Here is a 17,582-nt window from a genome sequence, read left to right on the forward strand (position 1 = left end):
TCCACTGCCATTCAGTGTGGAAAAGACACACGTCAAATATCACGGATGGCGTCATACTATCAGCCATATGTAATCTGTCTCCTATATTATTCCTCATCATCCCTATACAGTGCATTGAAATACTCGTTATCTCTGCTATATTTACTCTATCCCTATGTGTTGGCATTAGAATTTTTTGTGCACAATGCTCCATTCAATTTATTGTACAAAAAACAGCATTTTATATCCTATGTGATCTGTAATGAACCGGATAAATATGTGTTTTCCATCCCTTAGTGGTTAGTAAATGTCAGTTCATAGATGTGCTTTGCTTTTCACCTTTAACTCCTGTTTAGCTGCTGATGATGACAGATGAGAAGAAAAAGCTTACAGCACCTGGTATTCCCAGGCGGTCTCCCATCCAAGTACTAACCAGGCCCGACCCTGCTTAGCTTCCGAGATCAGACGAGATCGGGCGTGTTCAGGGTGGTATGGCCGTAAGCGAGAGAAGAGGCAGCAAACAGCCTATTTAAAGATGCGCGCGGGCTCCTCCTATTCGTCGCTGTCTCACAGGTGAAGATCCCACTGTCATCATCTGCCATTCAGTGTGGAAGAGACACACGTCAAATATCACGGATGGCGTCATACTATCAGCCATATGTAATCTGTCTCCTATATTATTCCTCATCATCCCTATACAATGCATTGAAATACTCGTTATCTCTGCTATATTTACTCTATCCCTATGTGTTGGCATTAGACTTTTTTGTGCACAATGCTGCATTCAATGTTTTGTGCAAAATATGTAATCTGCCTGGAATTAGTGGTTTTTCTTCTCTCACAGTCTGTGTGAAAGAAATAAGAAAGTGCAGCTCTCTTTCCCAGACACCTGTGAGCACTACTGGAGCAGCAGCGCCCTCCGTTGATGACAGATGAGAAGAAAAAGCTTACAGCACCTGGTATTCCCAGGCGGTCTCCCATCCAAGTACTAACCAGGCCCGACCCTGCTTAGCTTCCGAGATCAGACGAGATCGGGCGTGTTCAGGGTGGTATGGCCGTAAGCGAGAGACGAGGCAGCAAACAGCCTATTTAAAGATGCGCGCGGGCTCCTCCTATTCGTCGCTGTCTCACAGGTGTAGATCCCACTGTCATCCACTGCCATTCAGTGTGGAAAAGACACACGTCAAATATCACGGATGGCGTCATACTATCAGCCATATGTAATCTGTCTCCTATATTATTCCTCATCATCCCTATACAGTGCATTGAAATACTCGTTATATCTGCTATATTTACTCTATCCCTATGTGTTGGCATTAGAATTTTTTGTGCACAATGCTCCATTCAATTTATTGTACAAAAAACAGCATTTTATATCCTATGTGATCTGTAATGAACCGGATAAATATGTGTTTTTCATCCCTTAGTGGTTAGTAAATGTCAGTTCATAGATGTGCTTTGCTTTTCACCTTTAACTCCTGTTTAGCTGCTGATGATGACAGATGAGAAGAAAAAGCTTACAGCACCTGGTATTCCCAGGCGGTCTCCCATCCAAGTACTAACCAGGCCCGACCCTGCTTAGCTTCCGAGATCAGACGAGATCGGGCGTGTTCAGGGTGGTATGGCCGTAAGCGAGAGAAGAGGCAGCAAACAGCCTATTTAAAGATGCGCGCGGGCTCCTCCTATTCGTCGCTGTCTCACAGGTGTAGATCCCACTGTCATCCACTGCCATTCAGTGTGGAAAAGACACACGTCAAATATCACGGATGGCGTCATACTATCAGCCATATGTAATCTGTCTCCTATATTATTCCTCATCATCCCTATACAATGCATTGAAATACTCGTTATCTCTGCTATATTTACTCTATCCCTATGTGTTGGCATTAGACTTTTTTGTGCACAATACTCCATTCAATGTTTTGTGCAAAATATGTAATCTGCCTGGAATTAGTGGTTTTTCTTCTCCCACAGTCTGTGTGAAAGAAATAAGAAAGTGCAGCTCTCTTTCCCAGACACCTGTGAGCACTACTGGAGCAGCAGCGCCCTCCGTTGATGACAGATGAGAAGAAAATGCTTACAGCACCTGGTATTCCCAGGCGGTCTCCCATCCAAGTACTAACCAGGCCCGACCCTGCTTAGCTTCCGAGATCAGACGAGATCGGGCGTGTTCAGGGTGGTATGGCCGTAAGCGAGAGAAGAGGCAGCAAACAGCCTATTTAAAGATGCGCGCGGGCTCCTCCTATTCGTCGCTGTCTTATGAATTAAGATCCCACTGTCATCCACTGCCATTCAGTGTGGAAAAGACACACGTCAAATATCACGGATGGCGTCATACTATCAGCCATATGTAATCTGTCTCCTATATTATTCCTCATCATCCCTATACAATGCATTGAAATACTCGTTATCTCTGCTATATTTACTCTATCCCTATGTGTTGGCATTAGAATTTTTTGTGCACAATGCTGCATTCAATGTTTTGTGCAAAATATGTAATCTGCCTGGAATTAGTGGTTTTTCTTCTCTCACAGTCTGTGTGAAAGAAATAAGAAAGTGCAGCTCTCTTTCCCAGACACCTGTGAGCACTACTGGAGCAGCAGCGCCCTCCGTTGATGACAGATGAGAAGAAAAAGCTTACAGCACCTGGTATTCCCAGGCGGTCTCCCATCCAAGTACTAACCAGGCCCGACCCTGCTTAGCTTCCGAGATCAGACGAGATCGGGCGTGTTCAGGGTGGTATGGCCGTAAGCGAGAGAAGAGGCAGCAAACAGCCTATTTAAAGATGCGCGCGGGCTCCTCCTATTCGTCGCTGTCTCACAGGTGTAGATCCCACTGTCATCCACTGCCATTCAGTGTGGAAAAGACACACGTCAAATATCACGGATGGCGTCATACTATCAGCCATATGTAATCTGTCTCCTATATTATTCCTCATCATCCCTATACAATGCATTGAAATACTCGTTATCTCTGCTATATTTACTCTATCCCTATGTGTTGGCATTAGAATTTTTTGTGCACAATGCTCCATTCAATTTATTGTACAAAAAACAGCATTTTATATCCTATGTGATCTGTAATGAACCGGATAAATATGTGTTTTCCATCCCTTAGTGGTTAGTAAATGTCAGTTCATAGATGTGCTTTGCTTTTCACCTTTAACTCCTGTTTAGCTGCTGATGATGACAGATGAGAAGAAAAAGCTTACAGCACCTGGTATTCCCAGGCGGTCTCCCATCCAAGTACTAACCAGGCCCGACCCTGCTTAGCTTCCGAGATCAGACGAGATCGGGCGTGTTCAGGGTGGTATGGCCGTAAGCGAGAGAAGAGGCAGCAAACAGCCTATTTAAAGATGCGCGCGGGCTCCTCCTATTCGTCGCTGTCTTATGAATCAAGATCCCACTGTCATCCACTGCCATTCAGTGTGGAAAAGACACACGTCAAATATCACGGATGGCGTCATACTATCAGCCATATGTAATCTGTCTCCTATATTATTCCTCATCATCCCTATACAATGCATTGAAATACTCGTTATCTCTGCTATATTTACTCTATCCCTATGTGTTGGCATTAGAATTTTTTGTGCACAATGCTGCATTCAATGTTTTGTGCAAAATATGTAATCTGCCTGGAATTAGTGGTTTTTCTTCTCTCACAGTCTGTGTGAAAGAAATAAGAAAGTGCAGCTCTCTTTCCCAGACACCTGTGAGCACTACTGGAGCAGCAGCGCCCTCCGTTGATGACAGATGAGAAGAAAAAGCTTACAGCACCTGGTATTCCCAGGCGGTCTCCCATCCAAGTACTAACCAGGCCCGACCCTGCTTAGCTTCCGAGATCAGACGAGATCGGGCGTGTTCAGGGTGGTATGGCCGTAAGCGAGAGAAGAGGCAGCAAACAGCCTATTTAAAGATGCGCGCGGGCTCCTCCTATTCGTCGCTGTCTCACAGGTGAAGATCCCACTGTCATCCACTGCCATTCAGTGTGGAAAAGACACACGTCAAATATCACGGATGGCGTCATACTATCAGCCATATGTAATCTGTCTCCTATATTATTCCTCATCATCCCTATACAATGCATTGAAATACTCGTTATCTCTGCTATATTTACTCTATCCCTATGTGTTGGCATTAGACTTTTTTGTGCACAATACTCCATTCAATGTTTTGTGCAAAATATGTAATCTGCCTGGAATTAGTGGTTTTTCTTCTCCCACAGTCTGTGTGAAAGAAATAAGAAAGTGCAGCTCTCTTTCCCAGACACCTGTGAGCACTACTGGAGCAGCAGCGCCCTCCGTTGATGACAGATGAGAAGAAAAAGCTTACAGCACCTGGTATTCCCAGGCGGTCTCCCATCCAAGTACTAACCAGGCCCGACCCTGCTTAGCTTCCGAGATCAGACGAGATCGGGCGTGTTCAGGGTGGTATGGCCGTAAGCGAGAGAAGAGGCAGCAAACAGCCTATTTAAAGATGCGCGCGGGCTCCTCCTATTCGTCGCTGTCTTATGAATTAAGATCCCACTGTCATCCACTGCCATTCAGTGTGGAAAAGACACACGTCAAATATCACGGATGGCGTCATACTATCAGCCATATGTAATCTGTCTCCTATATTATTCCTCATCATCCCTATACAATGCATTGAAATACTCGTTATCTCTGCTATATTTACTCTATCCCTATGTGTTGGCATTAGAATTTTTTGTGCACAATGCTCCATTCAATTTATTGTACAAAAAACAGCATTTTATATCCTATGTGATCTGTAATGAACCGGATAAATATGTGTTTTCCATCCCTTAGTGGTTAGTAAATGTCAGTTCATAGATGTGCTTTGCTTTTCACCTTTAACTCCTGTTTAGCTGCTGATGATGACAGATGAGAAGAAAAAGCTTACAGCACCTGGTATTCCCAGGCGGTCTCCCATCCAAGTACTAACCAGGCCCGACCCTGCTTAGCTTCCGAGATCAGACGAGATCGGGCGTGTTCAGGGTGGTATGGCCGTAAGCGAGAGAAGAGGCAGCAAACAGCCTATTTAAAGATGCGCGCGGGCTCCTCCTATTCGTCGCTGTCTTATGAATCAAGATCCCACTGTCATCCACTGCCATTCAGTGTGGAAAAGACACACGTCAAATATCACGGATGGCGTCATACTATCAGCCATATGTAATCTGTCTCCTATATTATTCCTCATCATCCCTATACAATGCATTGAAATACTCGTTATCTCTGCTATATTTACTCTATCCCTATGTGTTGGCATTAGAATTATTTGTGCACAATGCTGCATTCAATGTTTTGTGCAAAATATGTAATCTGCCTGGAATTAGTGGTTTTTCTTCTCTCACAGTCTGTGTGAAAGAAATAAGAAAGTGCAGCTCTCTTTCCCAGACAACTGTGAGCACTACTGGAGCAGCAGCGCCCTCCGTTGATGACAGATGAGAAGAAAAAGCTTACAGCACCTGGTATTCCCAGGCGGTCTCCCATCCAAGTACTAACCAGGCCCGACCCTGCTTAGCTTCCGAGATCAGACGAGATCGGGCGTGTTCAGGGTGGTATGGCCGTAAGCGAGAGACGAGGCAGCAAACAGCCTATTTAAAGATGCGCGCGGGCTCCTCCTATTCGTCGCTGTCTCACAGGTGTAGATCCCACTGTCATCCACTGCCATTCAGTGTGGAAAAGACACACGTCAAATATCACGGATGGCGTCATACTATCAGCCATATGTAATCTGTCTCCTATATTATTCCTCATCATCCCTATACAATGCATTGAAATACTCGTTATCTCTGCTATATTTACTCTATCCCTATGTGTTGGCATTAGACTTTTTTGTGCACAATACTCCATTCAATGTTTTGTGCAAAATATGTAATCTGCCTGGAATTAGTGGTTTTTCTTCTCCCACAGTCTGTGTGAAAGAAATAAGAAAGTGCAGCTCTCTTTCCCAGACACCTGTGAGCACTACTGGAGCAGCAGCGCCCTCCGTTGATGACAGATGAGAAGAAAAAGCTTACAGCACCTGGTATTCCCAGGCGGTCTCCCATCCAAGTACTAACCAGGCCCGACCCTGCTTAGCTTCCGAGATCAGACGAGATCGGGCGTGTTCAGGGTGGTATGGCCGTAAGCGAGAGACGAGGCAGCAAACAGCCTATTTAAAGATGCGCGCGGGCTCCTCCTATTCGTCGCTGTCTCACAGGTGTAGATCCCACTGTCATCCACTGCCATTCAGTGTGGAAAAGACACACGTCAAATATCACGGATGGCGTCATACTATCAGCCATATGTAATCTGTCTCCTATATTATTCCTCATCATCCCTATACAATGCATTGAAATACTCGTTATCTCTGCTATATTTACTCTATCCCTATGTGTTGGCATTAGAATTTTTTGTGCACAATGCTCCATTCAATTTATTGTACAAAAAACAGCATTTTATATCCTATGTGATCTGTAATGAACCGGAAAAATATGTGTTTTCCATCCCTTAGTGGTTAGTAAATGTCAGTTCATAGATGTGCTTTGCTTTTCACCTTTAACTCCTGTTTAGCTGCTGATGATGACAGATGAGAAGAAAAAGCTTACAGCACCTGGTATTCCCAGGCGGTCTCCCATCCAAGTACTAACCAGGCCCGACCCTGCTTAGCTTCCGAGATCAGACGAGATCGGGCGTGTTCAGGGTGGTATGGCCGTAAGCGAGAGAAGAGGCAGCAAACAGCCTATTTAAAGATGCGCGCGGGCTCCTCCTATTCGTCGCTGTCTTATGAATTAAGATCCCACTGTCATCCACTGCCATTCAGTGTGGAAAAGACACACGTCAAATATCACGGATGGCGTCATACTATCAGCCATATGTAATCTGTCTCCTATATTATTCCTCATCATCCCTATACAATGCATTGAAATACTCGTTATCTCTGCTATATTTACTCTATCCCTATGTGTTGGCATTAGAATTTTTTGTGCACAATGCTGCATTCAATGTTTTGTGCAAAATATGTAATCTGCCTGGAATTAGTGGTTTTTCTTCTCTCACAGTCTGTGTGAAAGAAATAAGAAAGTGCAGCTCTCTTTCCCAGACACCTGTGAGCACTACTGGAGCAGCAGCGCCCTCCGTTGATGACAGATGAGAAGAAAAAGCTTACAGCACCTGGTATTCCCAGGCGGTCTCCCATCCAAGTACTAACCAGGCCCGACCCTGCTTAGCTTCCGAGATCAGACGAGATCGGGCGTGTTCAGGGTGGTATGGCCGTAAGCGAGAGAAGAGGCAGCAAACAGCCTATTTAAAGATGCGCGCGGGCTCCTCCTATTCGTCGCTGTCTCACAGGTGAAGATCCCACTGTCATCCACTGCCATTCAGTGTGGAAAAGACACACGTCAAATATCACGGATGGCGTCATACTATCAGCCATATGTAATCTGTCTCCTATATTATTCCTCATCATCCCTATACAATGCATTGAAATACTCGTTATCTCTGCTATATTTACTCTATCCCTATGTGTTGGCATTAGACTTTTTTGTGCACAATACTCCATTCAATGTTTTGTGCAAAATATGTAATCTGCCTGGAATTAGTGGTTTTTCTTCTCCCACAGTCTGTGTGAAAGAAATAAGAAAGTGCAGCTCTCTTTCCCAGACACCTGTGAGCACTACTGGAGCAGCAGCGCCCTCCGTTGATGACAGATGAGAAGAAAAAGCTTACAGCACCTGGTATTCCCAGGCGGTCTCCCATCCAAGTACTAACCAGGCCCGACCCTGCTTAGCTTCCGAGATCAGACGAGATCGGGCGTGCTCAGGGTGGTATGGCCGTAAGCGAGAGAAGAGGCAGCAAACAGCCTATTTAAAGATGCGCGCGGGCTCCTCCTATTCGTCGCTGTCTTATGAATTAAGATCCCACTGTCATCCACTGCCATTCAGTGTGGAAAAGACACACGTCAAATATCACGGATGGCGTCATACTATCAGCCATATGTAATCTGTCTCCTATATTATTCCTCATCATCCCTATACAATGCATTGAAATACTCGTTATCTCTGCTATATTTACTCTATCCCTATGTGTTGGCATTAGAATTTTTTGTGCACAATGCTGCATTCAATGTTTTGTGCAAAATATGTAATCTGCCTGGAATTAGTGGTTTTTCTTCTCTCACAGTCTGTGTGAAAGAAATAAGAAAGTGCAGCTCTCTTTCCCAGACACCTGTGAGCACTACTGGAGCAGCAGCGCCCTCCGTTGATGACAGATGAGAAGAAAAAGCTTACAGCACCTGGTATTCCCAGGCGGTCTCCCATCCAAGTACTAACCAGGCCCGACCCTGCTTAGCTTCCGAGATCAGACGAGATCGGGCGTGTTCAGGGTGGTATGGCCGTAAGCGAGAGACGAGGCAGCAAACAGCCTATTTAAAGATGCGCGCGGGCTCCTCCTATTCGTCGCTGTCTCACAGGTGTAGATCCCACTGTCATCCACTGCCATTCAGTGTGGAAAAGACACACGTCAAATATCACGGATGGCGTCATACTATCAGCCATATGTAATCTGTCTCCTATATTATTCCTCATCATCCCTATACAATGCATTGAAATACTCGTTATCTCTGCTATATTTACTCTATCCCTATGTGTTGGCATTAGAATTTTTTGTGCACAATGCTCCATTCAATTTATTGTACAAAAAACAGCATTTTATATCCTATGTGATCTGTAATGAACCGGATAAATATGTGTTTTCCATCCCTTAGTGGTTAGTAAATGTCAGTTCATAGATGTGCTTTGCTTTTCACCTTTAACTCCTGTTTAGCTGCTGATGATGACAGATGAGAAGAAAAAGCTTACAGCACCTGGTATTCCCAGGCGGTCTCCCATCCAAGTACTAACCAGGCCCGACCCTGCTTAGCTTCCGAGATCAGACGAGATCGGGCGTGTTCAGGGTGGTATGGCCGTAAGCGAGAGACGAGGCAGCAAACAGCCTATTTAAAGATGCGCGCGGGCTCCTCCTATTCGTCGCTGTCTCACAGGTGTAGATCCCACTGTCATCCACTGCCATTCAGTGTGGAAAAGACACACGTCAAATATCACGGATGGCGTCATACTATCAGCCATATGTAATCTGTCTCCTATATTATTCCTCATCATCCCTATACAATGCATTGAAATACTCGTTATCTCTGCTATATTTACTCTATCCCTATGTGTTGGCATTAGAATTTTTTGTGCACAATGCTCCATTCAATTTATTGTACAAAAAACAGCATTTTATATCCTATGTGATCTGTAATGAACCGGAAAAATATGTGTTTTCCATCCCTTAGTGGTTAGTAAATGTCAGTTCATAGATGTGCTTTGCTTTTCACCTTTAACTCCTGTTTAGCTGCTGATGATGACAGATGAGAAGAAAAAGCTTACAGCACCTGGTATTCCCAGGCGGTCTCCCATCCAAGTACTAACCAGGCCCGACCCTGCTTAGCTTCCGAGATCAGACGAGATCGGGCGTGTTCAGGGTGGTATGGCCGTAAGCGAGAGAAGAGGCAGCAAACAGCCTATTTAAAGATGCGCGCGGGCTCCTCCTATTCGTCGCTGTCTTATGAATTAAGATCCCACTGTCATCCACTGCCATTCAGTGTGGAAAAGACACACGTCAAATATCACGGATGGCGTCATACTATCAGCCATATGTAATCTGTCTCCTATATTATTCCTCATCATCCCTATACAATGCATTGAAATACTCGTTATCTCTGCTATATTTACTCTATCCCTATGTGTTGGCATTAGAATTTTTTGTGCACAATGCTGCATTCAATGTTTTGTGCAAAATATGTAATCTGCCTGGAATTAGTGGTTTTTCTTCTCTCACAGTCTGTGTGAAAGAAATAAGAAAGTGCAGCTCTCTTTCCCAGACACCTGTGAGCACTACTGGAGCAGCAGCGCCCTCCGTTGATGACAGATGAGAAGAAAAAGCTTACAGCACCTGGTATTCCCAGGCGGTCTCCCATCCAAGTACTAACCAGGCCCGACCCTGCTTAGCTTCCGAGATCAGACGAGATCGGGCGTGTTCAGGGTGGTATGGCCGTAAGCGAGAGAAGAGGCAGCAAACAGCCTATTTAAAGATGCGCGCGGGCTCCTCCTATTCGTCGCTGTCTTATGAATCAAGATCCCACTGTCATCCACTGCCATTCAGTGTGGAAAAGACACACGTCAAATATCACGGATGGCGTCATACTATCAGCCATATGTAATCTGTCTCCTATATTATTCCTCATCATCCCTATACAATGCATTGAAATACTCGTTATCTCTGCTATATTTACTCTATCCCTATGTGTTGGCATTAGAATTTTTTGTGCACAATGCTCCATTCAATTTATTGTACAAAAAACAGCATTTTATATCCTATGTGATCTGTAATGAACCGGATAAATATGTGTTTTCCATCCCTTAGTGGTTAGTAAATGTCAGTTCATAGATGTGCTTTGCTTTTCACCTTTAACTCCTGTTTAGCTGCTGATGATGACAGATGAGAAGAAAAAGCTTACAGCACCTGGTATTCCCAGGCGGTCTCCCATCCAAGTACTAACCAGGCCCGACCCTGCTTAGCTTCCGAGATCAGACGAGATCGGGCGTGTTCAGGGTGGTATGGCCGTAAGCGAGAGAAGAGGCAGCAAACAGCCTATTTAAAGATGCGCGCGGGCTCCTCCTATTCGTCGCTGTCTTATGAATCAAGATCCCACTGTCATCCACTGCCATTCAGTGTGGAAAAGACACACGTCAAATATCACGGATGGCGTCATACTATCAGCCATATGTAATCTGTCTCCTATATTATTCCTCATCATCCCTATACAATGCATTGAAATACTCGTTATCTCTGCTATATTTACTCTATCCCTATGTGTTGGCATTAGAATTATTTGTGCACAATGCTGCATTCAATGTTTTGTGCAAAATATGTAATCTGCCTGGAATTAGTGGTTTTTCTTCTCTCACAGTCTGTGTGAAAGAAATAAGAAAGTGCAGCTCTCTTTCCCAGACACCTGTGAGCACTACTGGAGCAGCAGCGCCCTCCGTTGATGACAGATGAGAAGAAAAAGCTTACAGCACCTGGTATTCCCAGGCGGTCTCCCATCCAAGTACTAACCAGGCCCGACCCTGCTTAGCTTCCGAGATCAGACGAGATCGGGCGTGTTCAGGGTGGTATGGCCGTAAGCGAGAGAAGAGGCAGCAAACAGCCTATTTAAAGATGCGCGCGGGCTCCTCCTATTCGTCGCTGTCTTATGAATCAAGATCCCACTGTCATCCACTGCCATTCAGTGTGGAAAAGACACACGTCAAATATCACGGATGGCGTCATACTATCAGCCATATGTAATCTGTCTCCTATATTATTCCTCATCATCCCTATACAATGCATTGAAATACTCGTTATCTCTGCTATATTTACTCTATCCCTATGTGTTGGCATTAGAATTTTTTGTGCACAATGCTGCATTCAATGTTTTGTGCAAAATATGTAATCTGCCTGGAATTAGTGGTTTTTCTTCTCTCACAGTCTGTGTGAAAGAAATAAGAAAGTGCAGCTCTCTTTCCCAGACACCTGTGAGCACTACTGGAGCAGCAGCGCCCTCCGTTGATGACAGATGAGAAGAAAAAGCTTACAGCACCTGGTATTCCCAGGCGGTCTCCCATCCAAGTACTAACCAGGCCCGACCCTGCTTAGCTTCCGAGATCAGACGAGATCGGGCGTGTTCAGGGTGGTATGGCCGTAAGCGAGAGAAGAGGCAGCAAACAGCCTATTTAAAGATGCGCGCGGGCTCCTCCTATTCGTCGCTGTCTCACAGGTGAAGATCCCACTGTCATCCACTGCCATTCAGTGTGGAAAAGACACACGTCAAATATCACGGATGGCGTCATACTATCAGCCATATGTAATCTGTCTCCTATATTATTCCTCATCATCCCTATACAATGCATTGAAATACTCGTTATCTCTGCTATATTTACTCTATCCCTATGTGTTGGCATTAGACTTTTTTGTGCACAATACTCCATTCAATGTTTTGTGCAAAATATGTAATCTGCCTGGAATTAGTGGTTTTTCTTCTCCCACAGTCTGTGTGAAAGAAATAAGAAAGTGCAGCTCTCTTTCCCAGACACCTGTGAGCACTACTGGAGCAGCAGCGCCCTCCGTTGATGACAGATGAGAAGAAAAAGCTTACAGCACCTGGTATTCCCAGGCGGTCTCCCATCCAAGTACTAACCAGGCCCGACCCTGCTTAGCTTCCGAGATCAGACGAGATCGGGCGTGTTCAGGGTGGTATGGCCGTAAGCGAGAGAAGAGGCAGCAAACAGCCTATTTAAAGATGCGCGCGGGCTCCTCCTATTCGTCGCTGTCTTATGAATTAAGATCCCACTGTCATCCACTGCCATTCAGTGTGGAAAAGACACACGTCAAATATCACGGATGGCGTCATACTATCAGCCATATGTAATCTGTCTCCTATATTATTCCTCATCATCCCTATACAATGCATTGAAATACTCGTTATCTCTGCTATATTTACTCTATCCCTATGTGTTGGCATTAGAATTTTTTGTGCACAATGCTCCATTCAATTTATTGTACAAAAAACAGCATTTTATATCCTATGTGATCTGTAATGAACCGGATAAATATGTGTTTTCCATCCCTTAGTGGTTAGTAAATGTCAGTTCATAGATGTGCTTTGCTTTTCACCTTTAACTCCTGTTTAGCTGCTGATGATGACAGATGAGAAGAAAAAGCTTACAGCACCTGGTATTCCCAGGCGGTCTCCCATCCAAGTACTAACCAGGCCCGACCCTGCTTAGCTTCCGAGATCAGACGAGATCGGGCGTGTTCAGGGTGGTATGGCCGTAAGCGAGAGAAGAGGCAGCAAACAGCCTATTTAAAGATGCGCGCGGGCTCCTCCTATTCGTCGCTGTCTTATGAATCAAGATCCCACTGTCATCCACTGCCATTCAGTGTGGAAAAGACACACGTCAAATATCACGGATGGCGTCATACTATCAGCCATATGTAATCTGTCTCCTATATTATTCCTCATCATCCCTATACAATGCATTGAAATACTCGTTATCTCTGCTATATTTACTCTATCCCTATGTGTTGGCATTAGAATTATTTGTGCACAATGCTGCATTCAATGTTTTGTGCAAAATATGTAATCTGCCTGGAATTAGTGGTTTTTCTTCTCTCACAGTCTGTGTGAAAGAAATAAGAAAGTGCAGCTCTCTTTCCCAGACAACTGTGAGCACTACTGGAGCAGCAGCGCCCTCCGTTGATGACAGATGAGAAGAAAAAGCTTACAGCACCTGGTATTCCCAGGCGGTCTCCCATCCAAGTACTAACCAGGCCCGACCCTGCTTAGCTTCCGAGATCAGACGAGATCGGGCGTGTTCAGGGTGGTATGGCCGTAAGCGAGAGACGAGGCAGCAAACAGCCTATTTAAAGATGCGCGCGGGCTCCTCCTATTCGTCGCTGTCTCACAGGTGTAGATCCCACTGTCATCCACTGCCATTCAGTGTGGAAAAGACACACGTCAAATATCACGGATGGCGTCATACTATCAGCCATATGTAATCTGTCTCCTATATTATTCCTCATCATCCCTATACAATGCATTGAAATACTCGTTATCTCTGCTATATTTACTCTATCCCTATGTGTTGGCATTAGACTTTTTTGTGCACAATACTCCATTCAATGTTTTGTGCAAAATATGTAATCTGCCTGGAATTAGTGGTTTTTCTTCTCCCACAGTCTGTGTGAAAGAAATAAGAAAGTGCAGCTCTCTTTCCCAGACACCTGTGAGCACTACTGGAGCAGCAGCGCCCTCCGTTGATGACAGATGAGAAGAAAAAGCTTACAGCACCTGGTATTCCCAGGCGGTCTCCCATCCAAGTACTAACCAGGCCCGACCCTGCTTAGCTTCCGAGATCAGACGAGATCGGGCGTGTTCAGGGTGGTATGGCCGTAAGCGAGAGACGAGGCAGCAAACAGCCTATTTAAAGATGCGCGCGGGCTCCTCCTATTCGTCGCTGTCTCACAGGTGTAGATCCCACTGTCATCCACTGCCATTCAGTGTGGAAAAGACACACGTCAAATATCACGGATGGCGTCATACTATCAGCCATATGTAATCTGTCTCCTATATTATTCCTCATCATCCCTATACAATGCATTGAAATACTCGTTATCTCTGCTATATTTACTCTATCCCTATGTGTTGGCATTAGAATTTTTTGTGCACAATGCTCCATTCAATTTATTGTACAAAAAACAGCATTTTATATCCTATGTGATCTGTAATGAACCGGAAAAATATGTGTTTTCCATCCCTTAGTGGTTAGTAAATGTCAGTTCATAGATGTGCTTTGCTTTTCACCTTTAACTCCTGTTTAGCTGCTGATGATGACAGATGAGAAGAAAAAGCTTACAGCACCTGGTATTCCCAGGCGGTCTCCCATCCAAGTACTAACCAGGCCCGACCCTGCTTAGCTTCCGAGATCAGACGAGATCGGGCGTGTTCAGGGTGGTATGGCCGTAAGCGAGAGAAGAGGCAGCAAACAGCCTATTTAAAGATGCGCGCGGGCTCCTCCTATTCGTCGCTGTCTTATGAATTAAGATCCCACTGTCATCCACTGCCATTCAGTGTGGAAAAGACACACGTCAAATATCACGGATGGCGTCATACTATCAGCCATATGTAATCTGTCTCCTATATTATTCCTCATCATCCCTATACAATGCATTGAAATACTCGTTATCTCTGCTATATTTACTCTATCCCTATGTGTTGGCATTAGACTTTTTTGTGCACAATACTCCATTCAATGTTTTGTGCAAAATATGTAATCTGCCTGGAATTAGTGGTTTTTCTTCTCCCACAGTCTGTGTGAAAGAAATAAGAAAGTGCAGCTCTCTTTCCCAGACACCTGTGAGCACTACTGGAGCAGCAGCGCCCTCCGTTGATGACAGATGAGAAGAAAAAGCTTACAGCACCTGGTATTCCCAGGCGGTCTCCCATCCAAGTACTAACCAGGCCCGACCCTGCTTAGCTTCCGAGATCAGACGAGATCGGGCGTGCTCAGGGTGGTATGGCCGTAAGCGAGAGAAGAGGCAGCAAACAGCCTATTTAAAGATGCGCGCGGGCTCCTCCTATTCGTCGCTGTCTTATGAATTAAGATCCCACTGTCATCCACTGCCATTCAGTGTGGAAAAGACACACGTCAAATATCACGGATGGCGTCATACTATCAGCCATATGTAATCTGTCTCCTATATTATTCCTCATCATCCCTATACAATGCATTGAAATACTCGTTATCTCTGCTATATTTACTCTATCCCTATGTGTTGGCATTAGAATTTTTTGTGCACAATGCTGCATTCAATGTTTTGTGCAAAATATGTAATCTGCCTGGAATTAGTGGTTTTTCTTCTCTCACAGTCTGTGTGAAAGAAATAAGAAAGTGCAGCTCTCTTTCCCAGACACCTGTGAGCACTACTGGAGCAGCAGCGCCCTCCGTTGATGACAGATGAGAAGAAAAAGCTTACAGCACCTGGTATTCCCAGGCGGTCTCCCATCCAAGTACTAACCAGGCCCGACCCTGCTTAGCTTCCGAGATCAGACGAGATCGGGCGTGTTCAGGGTGGTATGGCCGTAAGCGAGAGACGAGGCAGCAAACAGCCTATTTAAAGATGCGCGCGGGCTCCTCCTATTCGTCGCTGTCTCACAGGTGTAGATCCCACTGTCATCCACTGCCATTCAGTGTGGAAAAGACACACGTCAAATATCACGGATGGCGTCATACTATCAGCCATATGTAATCTGTCTCCTATATTATTCCTCATCATCCCTATACAATGCATTGAAATACTCGTTATCTCTGCTATATTTACTCTATCCCTATGTGTTGGCATTAGAATTTTTTGTGCACAATGCTGCATTCAATGTTTTGTGCAAAATATGTAATCTGCCTGGAATTAGTGGTTTTTCTTCTCTCACAGTCTGTGTGAAAGAAATAAGAAAGTGCAGCTCTCTTTCCCAGACACCTGTGAGCACTACTGGAGCAGCAGCGCCCTCCGTTGATGACAGATGAGAAGAAAAAGCTTACAGCACCTGGTATTCCCAGGCGGTCTCCCATCCAAGTACTAACCAGGCCCGACCCTGCTTAGCTTCCGAGATCAGACGAGATCGGGCGTGTTCAGGGTGGTATGGCCGTAAGCGAGAGACGAGGCAGCAAACAGCCTATTTAAAGATGCGCGCGGGCTCCTCCTATTCGTCGCTGTCTCACAGGTGTAGATCCCACTGTCATCCACTGCCATTCAGTGTGGAAAAGACACACGTCAAATATCACGGATGGCGTCATACTATCAGCCATATGTAATCTGTCTCCTATATTATTCCTCATCATCCCTATACAATGCATTGAAATACTCGTTATCTCTGCTATATTTACTCTATCCCTATGTGTTGGCATTAGAATTTTTTGTGCACAATGCTCCATTCAATTTATTGTACAAAAAACAGCATTTTATATCCTATGTGATCTGTAATGAACCGGAAAAATATGTGTTTTCCATCCCTTAGTGGTTAGTAAATGTCAGTTCATAGATGTGCTTTGCTTTTCACCTTTAACTCCTGTTTAGCTGCTGATGATGACAGATGAGAAGAAAAAGCTTACAGCACCTGGTATTCCCAGGCGGTCTCCCATCCAAGTACTAACCAGGCCCGACCCTGCTTAGCTTCCGAGATCAGACGAGATCGGGCGTGTTCAGGGTGGTATGGCCGTAAGCGAGAGAAGAGGCAGCAAACAGCCTATTTAAAGATGCGCGCGGGCTCCTCCTATTCGTCGCTGTCTCACAGGTGAAGATCCCACTGTCATCCACTGCCATTCAGTGTGGAAAAGACACACGTCAAATATCACGGATGGCGTCATACTATCAGCCATATGTAATCTGTCTCCTATATTATTCCTCATCATCCCTATACAATGCATTGAAATACTCGTTATCTCTGCTATATTTACTCTATCCCTATGTGTTGGCATTAGACTTTTTTGTGCACAATACTCCATTCAATGTTTTGTGCAAAATATGTAATCTGCCTGGAATTAGTGGTTTTTCTTCTCTCACAGTCTGTGTGAAAGAAATAAGAAAGTGCAGCTCTCTTTCCCAGACACCTGTGAGCACTACTGGAGCAGCAGCGCCCTCCGTTGATGACAGATGAGAAGAAAATGCTTACAGCACCTGGTATTCCCAGGCGGTCTCCCATCCAAGTACTAACCAGGCCCGACCCTGCTTAGCTTCCGAGATCAGACGAGATCGGGCGTGTTCAGGGTGGTATGGCCGTAAGCGAGAGAAGAGGCAGCAAACAGCCTATTTAAAGATGCGCGCGGGCTCCTCCTATTCGTCGCTGTCTTATGAATTAAGATCCCACTGTCATCCACTGCCATTCAGTGTGGAAAAGACACACGTCAAATATCACGGATGGCGTCATACTATCAGCCATATGTAATCTGTCTCCTATATTATTCCTCATCATCCCTATACAATG

The 17,582-nt window shown here is 45.0% G+C and overlaps 31 non-coding genes across 31 annotated transcripts; all 31 read right to left on the bottom strand.

The window, feature by feature from the left end:
- Positions 1 to 363: 363 nt before the first annotated feature.
- LOC122992927 lies at positions 364 to 482 on the bottom strand. The gene has a single exon (XR_006406195.1). It is a non-coding gene; the product is annotated as a 5S ribosomal RNA (ribosomal RNA).
- A 441-nt stretch (positions 483 to 923) lies between these two features.
- LOC122992928 lies at positions 924 to 1,042 on the bottom strand. Its single transcript, XR_006406196.1, has one exon. It is a non-coding gene; the product is annotated as a 5S ribosomal RNA (ribosomal RNA).
- A 451-nt stretch (positions 1,043 to 1,493) lies between these two features.
- On the bottom strand, positions 1,494 to 1,612 carry LOC122992929. Its single transcript, XR_006406197.1, has one exon. It is a non-coding gene; the product is annotated as a 5S ribosomal RNA (ribosomal RNA).
- Positions 1,613 to 2,053: 441 nt separating this feature from the next.
- LOC122992975 lies at positions 2,054 to 2,172 on the bottom strand. Its single transcript, XR_006406241.1, has one exon. It is a non-coding gene; the product is annotated as a 5S ribosomal RNA (ribosomal RNA).
- Positions 2,173 to 2,613: 441 nt separating this feature from the next.
- Positions 2,614 to 2,732, bottom strand: LOC122992930. The gene has a single exon (XR_006406198.1). It is a non-coding gene; the product is annotated as a 5S ribosomal RNA (ribosomal RNA).
- A 451-nt stretch (positions 2,733 to 3,183) lies between these two features.
- Positions 3,184 to 3,302, bottom strand: LOC122992931. The gene has a single exon (XR_006406199.1). It is a non-coding gene; the product is annotated as a 5S ribosomal RNA (ribosomal RNA).
- Positions 3,303 to 3,743: 441 nt separating this feature from the next.
- LOC122992932 lies at positions 3,744 to 3,862 on the bottom strand. The gene has a single exon (XR_006406200.1). It is a non-coding gene; the product is annotated as a 5S ribosomal RNA (ribosomal RNA).
- Positions 3,863 to 4,303: 441 nt separating this feature from the next.
- On the bottom strand, positions 4,304 to 4,422 carry LOC122992933. The gene has a single exon (XR_006406201.1). It is a non-coding gene; the product is annotated as a 5S ribosomal RNA (ribosomal RNA).
- A 451-nt stretch (positions 4,423 to 4,873) lies between these two features.
- Positions 4,874 to 4,992, bottom strand: LOC122992934. The gene has a single exon (XR_006406202.1). It is a non-coding gene; the product is annotated as a 5S ribosomal RNA (ribosomal RNA).
- Positions 4,993 to 5,433: 441 nt separating this feature from the next.
- On the bottom strand, positions 5,434 to 5,552 carry LOC122992936. Its single transcript, XR_006406204.1, has one exon. It is a non-coding gene; the product is annotated as a 5S ribosomal RNA (ribosomal RNA).
- Positions 5,553 to 5,993: 441 nt separating this feature from the next.
- Positions 5,994 to 6,112, bottom strand: LOC122992937. The gene has a single exon (XR_006406205.1). It is a non-coding gene; the product is annotated as a 5S ribosomal RNA (ribosomal RNA).
- A 451-nt stretch (positions 6,113 to 6,563) lies between these two features.
- On the bottom strand, positions 6,564 to 6,682 carry LOC122992938. Its single transcript, XR_006406206.1, has one exon. It is a non-coding gene; the product is annotated as a 5S ribosomal RNA (ribosomal RNA).
- A 441-nt stretch (positions 6,683 to 7,123) lies between these two features.
- LOC122992939 lies at positions 7,124 to 7,242 on the bottom strand. Its single transcript, XR_006406207.1, has one exon. It is a non-coding gene; the product is annotated as a 5S ribosomal RNA (ribosomal RNA).
- Positions 7,243 to 7,683: 441 nt separating this feature from the next.
- On the bottom strand, positions 7,684 to 7,802 carry LOC122992980. The gene has a single exon (XR_006406246.1). It is a non-coding gene; the product is annotated as a 5S ribosomal RNA (ribosomal RNA).
- A 441-nt stretch (positions 7,803 to 8,243) lies between these two features.
- LOC122992940 lies at positions 8,244 to 8,362 on the bottom strand. Its single transcript, XR_006406208.1, has one exon. It is a non-coding gene; the product is annotated as a 5S ribosomal RNA (ribosomal RNA).
- Positions 8,363 to 8,813: 451 nt separating this feature from the next.
- Positions 8,814 to 8,932, bottom strand: LOC122992941. The gene has a single exon (XR_006406209.1). It is a non-coding gene; the product is annotated as a 5S ribosomal RNA (ribosomal RNA).
- A 451-nt stretch (positions 8,933 to 9,383) lies between these two features.
- LOC122992942 lies at positions 9,384 to 9,502 on the bottom strand. The gene has a single exon (XR_006406210.1). It is a non-coding gene; the product is annotated as a 5S ribosomal RNA (ribosomal RNA).
- Positions 9,503 to 9,943: 441 nt separating this feature from the next.
- LOC122992943 lies at positions 9,944 to 10,062 on the bottom strand. Its single transcript, XR_006406211.1, has one exon. It is a non-coding gene; the product is annotated as a 5S ribosomal RNA (ribosomal RNA).
- Positions 10,063 to 10,513: 451 nt separating this feature from the next.
- On the bottom strand, positions 10,514 to 10,632 carry LOC122992944. The gene has a single exon (XR_006406212.1). It is a non-coding gene; the product is annotated as a 5S ribosomal RNA (ribosomal RNA).
- A 441-nt stretch (positions 10,633 to 11,073) lies between these two features.
- LOC122992945 lies at positions 11,074 to 11,192 on the bottom strand. Its single transcript, XR_006406213.1, has one exon. It is a non-coding gene; the product is annotated as a 5S ribosomal RNA (ribosomal RNA).
- A 441-nt stretch (positions 11,193 to 11,633) lies between these two features.
- Positions 11,634 to 11,752, bottom strand: LOC122992947. Its single transcript, XR_006406215.1, has one exon. It is a non-coding gene; the product is annotated as a 5S ribosomal RNA (ribosomal RNA).
- A 441-nt stretch (positions 11,753 to 12,193) lies between these two features.
- LOC122992948 lies at positions 12,194 to 12,312 on the bottom strand. The gene has a single exon (XR_006406216.1). It is a non-coding gene; the product is annotated as a 5S ribosomal RNA (ribosomal RNA).
- Positions 12,313 to 12,763: 451 nt separating this feature from the next.
- Positions 12,764 to 12,882, bottom strand: LOC122992949. Its single transcript, XR_006406217.1, has one exon. It is a non-coding gene; the product is annotated as a 5S ribosomal RNA (ribosomal RNA).
- A 441-nt stretch (positions 12,883 to 13,323) lies between these two features.
- LOC122992950 lies at positions 13,324 to 13,442 on the bottom strand. The gene has a single exon (XR_006406218.1). It is a non-coding gene; the product is annotated as a 5S ribosomal RNA (ribosomal RNA).
- Positions 13,443 to 13,883: 441 nt separating this feature from the next.
- Positions 13,884 to 14,002, bottom strand: LOC122992951. The gene has a single exon (XR_006406219.1). It is a non-coding gene; the product is annotated as a 5S ribosomal RNA (ribosomal RNA).
- A 451-nt stretch (positions 14,003 to 14,453) lies between these two features.
- Positions 14,454 to 14,572, bottom strand: LOC122992952. Its single transcript, XR_006406220.1, has one exon. It is a non-coding gene; the product is annotated as a 5S ribosomal RNA (ribosomal RNA).
- Positions 14,573 to 15,013: 441 nt separating this feature from the next.
- On the bottom strand, positions 15,014 to 15,132 carry LOC122992981. Its single transcript, XR_006406247.1, has one exon. It is a non-coding gene; the product is annotated as a 5S ribosomal RNA (ribosomal RNA).
- Positions 15,133 to 15,573: 441 nt separating this feature from the next.
- Positions 15,574 to 15,692, bottom strand: LOC122992953. Its single transcript, XR_006406221.1, has one exon. It is a non-coding gene; the product is annotated as a 5S ribosomal RNA (ribosomal RNA).
- A 441-nt stretch (positions 15,693 to 16,133) lies between these two features.
- On the bottom strand, positions 16,134 to 16,252 carry LOC122992954. The gene has a single exon (XR_006406222.1). It is a non-coding gene; the product is annotated as a 5S ribosomal RNA (ribosomal RNA).
- A 451-nt stretch (positions 16,253 to 16,703) lies between these two features.
- On the bottom strand, positions 16,704 to 16,822 carry LOC122992955. Its single transcript, XR_006406223.1, has one exon. It is a non-coding gene; the product is annotated as a 5S ribosomal RNA (ribosomal RNA).
- Positions 16,823 to 17,263: 441 nt separating this feature from the next.
- Positions 17,264 to 17,382, bottom strand: LOC122992976. Its single transcript, XR_006406242.1, has one exon. It is a non-coding gene; the product is annotated as a 5S ribosomal RNA (ribosomal RNA).
- Between the last annotated feature and the right edge of the window lie 200 nt (positions 17,383 to 17,582).

The sequence above is a fragment of the Thunnus albacares genome, chromosome 11, assembly GCF_914725855.1.
Source record: "Thunnus albacares chromosome 11, fThuAlb1.1, whole genome shotgun sequence".
Taxonomy (NCBI): domain Eukaryota; kingdom Metazoa; phylum Chordata; class Actinopteri; order Scombriformes; family Scombridae; genus Thunnus; species Thunnus albacares.